Source organism: Pieris brassicae, chromosome 3 (genome assembly GCF_905147105.1).
Source record: "Pieris brassicae chromosome 3, ilPieBrab1.1, whole genome shotgun sequence".
In the NCBI taxonomy this organism is placed as follows: domain Eukaryota; kingdom Metazoa; phylum Arthropoda; class Insecta; order Lepidoptera; family Pieridae; genus Pieris; species Pieris brassicae.
The window spans coordinates 17463222-17468099 of record NC_059667.1 but is presented as its reverse complement, the minus strand read 5'-3'; the positions used below and the strand labels follow the sequence as shown (position 1 = coordinate 17468099).

Here is a 4878-nt window from a genome sequence, read left to right as displayed (position 1 = left end):
TGCGGCATATAGTAACTATACATATCCAGAACTCATAAAGCGTGTACTAGGTTCTATACCCATAGACAGAGGGCTCACCTGGCCTTTGAATATCAATTAAACAGAACAATTAATAAAAATTGGGATGTGGCCACTGCAAAAAAATAGCTATATGTTTGAGTAAAGACTACGTCTTTGCCGATAGGGAATAACTGTGGGCCATGGGGTTATATTTAATAGGTCATTGGGATATTCCTCCAATCCAACAGCGCCTACATGATGCCTTTTTAATCTATTTATTTATATGCTCATCAGTATTCCTGCAGCTACTACACAATATCTACTTATACAAATTGTAAGATACATTGATAATTATATTATATTTAAAATAAAAGAGGAATAACAAAGCCATTCCATCTAATAAAGGATACCTACCAAAGTATTTTATATTATTTTTAATTACATCAAAAATATTAATTTAAAGTATTAGGGCAATATTTTTATGTTAGTTTCGCTGTATAAATAACAAAGAAAAATCTGTTTTTAGAGGTCTTTCAACGTTATTTACTTTGGAAGGGAGACTCTTGGGCCGTGGCATGTAAGTACGGGCACTAAATAAGATGAAGAGACGTTGGCGCCTGGTAGATGATGACCCTAGAGCTGGTGCTTTTCACGCTCTACGAATAAGCATCGCAATACATGGGGAGAAATTGGCTGTGTCCAAAATTAATCTGGAACTGTATAGGAAAAACACTATTCGTATGGCAATCAAGGTTTACAAAAATTTACCAAAAGTGATTAACAGAACTTCCGATTAGAGCTTTTAAAAATTGACTTAAGACTAGTACTACTATTGGAAAAATGTATTACTCAGTAAATGATTATTCGCGTGAAACATTATAATTAATATTAATTTTATACCGTATCATAATAAATGTGTATGATACAAATAATTTAAGAATTGACTAATTGATATGACTCATAATGTAAAATGTAAAATTCCTATTGAGAGAAATTTGCACGCGTGTGGCACAATATGCAAACGTTCGATAGTACCACCATCTTCTTGCAATGAATAAAGACAGCAAGGAATACCAGTATTTAAGGTACACTGTCACAGGGACAAACATTTTTAATTTCAATTTTCTATTTATCCATTTTTAATTACTATTACTATTTATGGAATAAATATGTGGTTCAGTGATTTCGTATTTTATTAGGAACCGATCGTTTACACATAACCAATCCGAAACAATATTTTTTCCGGTAACTAAACCAAAGATCTCTCTACGGTATGGCAACCATCAAGCCAAGGCTGTTGATGTAGGTAGGATTTTAATAAAGAGAAATCTATTAAAACAAACTTAAAAAATCTAGAGTAATACCACTCATGATCAATCCTTAAACATGTAATTCACTTAAACCAATACCGAATAAAATGTATCACCCGCATCACTAAATATAGGGTTTAAAACCTCATATTACACTAGAAGTCAATACAAAAAGTCAGTCAAGTCATAATATGATTAATCCGAGGGTTCCGCGCAGGTCACATTCCGCGTCAAAATTTTCCTTTAAATCACTTTACAGTGCCACATACACTTGGCCGGCCGGCTTGAAATTTGTACTACGGTCGCCATTTTAAAATGTCCTAGTGACATTGTTTATTTATATTAAATAATTTTATTATCTACCAACATCTAATAAAAATCCAACTTAAATGTATTTATTTTTATTCCTTGCATTAATAATTACAATGGCAAGTTAAAATTATTAACTTCTGATGTTACATTAACAGTACACAATCATATCAGTTGTTCCAAAGTTTGAGTCACGTTTATTTAAGCCTAAAACTTCATTTTTTGTTTTATGAAGAAATTTGATGATTGAGATTTACTGGCAATACTAGTATCCCTAACACCGGCGCTTTTACCGACTAAGAAAAGTATGTGGAACTGTATAAAAAAAACAAACAATTTGATAACTAACTGAGAACTAACCTGGAAGTACAATAAGGTGTCTTTTAGGTAAATTACATTGATGAGCTTTCATAAGACAAATTTTATTTACAAATAAATAAAATCCGATGTGAAGGGTCTACATGATGGAACCCAAAAACGCTCAACCACATCGGCGTTCACGGCAAATAATTATAGAGTGGCGTCGTAACAAGGGGTTGATAGAGGGTGCCGCACAATGCACTCATGTAATGATTTTTATGTGATTTTCACGCAACATCGCCTACCAACTGCACCGGTTTAAATTAAAACGATTTTTTTATCTATTACCTACTAATAAAATTCACTGTACAAGTTTAAAAAGGAAATCTAAAAATTGTCTTCGTATTTAATAAAAATGTCAATAGCAATGACTATTATGTAATTGAATATATTAAAAATGTCTGAAAACGGAGGAATGTATAACACATACATTAAAACTTTAATCTAAATTTAATCCAATCAAAAGAAAAGATTTATTAGTTCCATATCAAACTAGTATGCAAATGTCAAAATTATAATAAAAAGCAATTAAATTTTCATGTCATATACTAAGTTAATATGTCAAAAGTTATAATCTAAGAACTCTCTTGCCTTATAGAAGCACCGTACTTTAAAAATTCACATTAATCTTTATTTGTCGTCCGTCGAACTGAACGTTACTTAAGGCAGTTTTTGCCACGCACCACCACCAGTATGTGGAACCAGCTGTCCACTGGCGTATTTCCCGAACCAGTTCGACTAAGGGTTCTTCAAGAAAAGAGCGTACCAAGTCTTAATGTCACTAAACAGGTGAGTCTCCTGCCCGTTTGCCTAATACATTTAAAAAAAAGTTATTTCCTCTGGAAGCTCAGCGCTAGATGTCGGGTCCCCCAGTTGGTACTGGACATTTTTAATATTTTGCATAATTTTAGGTACTTTTTTCCAATCATTACTGCCCTTAGAATATATAACTTATATAGTTTTAAAATACCGAGATAATTAAATATTATTTAACATTATTCTCTTCTTCTATTAGCATTATTCTCGATTAAGGGTAAGACTGATCTGAGAAATCTGTTATTGTGTTCTATTTCTTCCAAATACCTTAACAAAAGTTATTTTAATTAAAAAAATATTTAAGATAGTATACGACTAATAAGATATATAATAGATAACAAAATAAAACGTGTGTCCGGAACAGCTTCTCAGCTAAATTATGACATTGATTCTGACAATTCTCTAAATTCTAACTTAGGCACATTTACTTCCTTCCGCATTCCTTTTCTAGTAGAATGTGAAAACGTGAAGGTGATACTCTAAGTACAGTAATGTTCCAAGCGGCTGACTTGAGTTCTACATACCTTCTATCAGAAGAATAATGCAGAATAGTATTTTTAAAGAACTGTCGAGGTTAAATAATTCCGTATTAGCAAAAAGTTACAAACTTGGAATTGATCTTTATCTAATACCTCGTTATTATTATTGTACCTTTATTATTGTCGACAAACAAAGCGGTAAATAAAAGCTTTATTAATCCATAGTTAACATTTTTATTCATAAACGATAGACTAAAGTATTCTTAGGAATATTAAAACATTGTTTACTTTAAAAAAATATTTTCTATGTTCTGTGTATATAAGTTACGTATAACGAAGCGTTTGACGTTCGTGATTCAAATATTAACATACGAGATTAGTTATAGACAACTACTTGCAATATTATTTCATAGTTTTAATCGAGCAAACAAATGTGTTGCATTATTAAACTCTTCGTGCCTTAAATTTTAATTAAAAAGGGTGCAACTGAAAAAACAGATATCGTATCTCGTATTAACAGTTGCTAAATTAATTTGTTACAGAGACATCTATCGGATTATAGGTTTAATTTTTAAATTACTAACTTCAAAGGCATATTCTTGCCTTTGAAAAAAAAATCTTTTGAGTTCTTGAGAATGTTTATTAGTGTTTGCTTTTATATGTAAGCATCCTAAGTATTATGAGGAGTCTAAATATGTATGTCAATTGTCAATGTTCTTCGAAAGTCGTAGGTATGATTGCCGGTTGTGCACCGATGGACTTCTGTCTATGTCAGAATCTAATACTCGCTCGTCCGGCGAACCTGTTTTGGGTTGTAATGCCACTGGATTATTATCATTATTCTCTATTTAAAACACAGCCCCTCATTTGTTTCCAACATCTTTGCATTTGTACTATACTGTTGGGAAAACTATTTACGCGCATTATAACAAATATGAAATGATATGAATGCGTCTTAATATTTGGTGTATCATTTGGTATTAAATGTTGAATTACGAATTACGATTAAAATATACAATGCAACTTTTGCGTCAAGTACATCTCCTTTAATTTCGCTTAATGCACATACGGGGGGTGTAACTCAGTGGTAGAGTGTCTGCTTCGCATGCTGAAAGTCCTGGGTTCAAATCCCAGCACCTCCATATCATATGCTTTTTTACACTGTACTGAGTTCATGTGTCTATTTTTGTTTTAATTTAAAATACCACATCATATTTTGTATTTTGAAAATCAGTCACGATATTTTGATCACGTCTTTATACGGTTGAATACGGATTTTTATAACTTCTTCATTTGGATACACAGAAAATCAAGAAATGATTTTTAGATATGGATTATTTACCTACAATATAATATAATTTATAATGAAGTTAAATTTATCCTACATTATGTAAAATATGGAACTGGAAAATGGGTGGATCAAGACAAATAATTTTTTTCGACTCAGTATAGCAGAAAATAAAGTTCAATCATAAGGTTTATATATTTCTAAGATAAAAATATTATTAGTGTAGAATAGAAAGTCGAGACTTACAGAGTAAATACACACACAGTTCTAAAGATCCGTCAAAAACGTATCGAAATTTAATATTCGTGTGAGTTTT

At 31.4% G+C, this 4878-nt stretch overlaps 1 non-coding gene across 1 annotated transcript; it reads left to right on the top strand.

The window, feature by feature from the left end:
• The first annotated feature begins 4344 nt into the window (after window positions 1-4344).
• Window positions 4345-4416, top strand: Trnaa-cgc. The gene has a single exon. It is a non-coding gene; the product is annotated as a tRNA-Ala (tRNA).
• The last annotated feature ends 462 nt before the right edge of the window (window positions 4417-4878 follow it).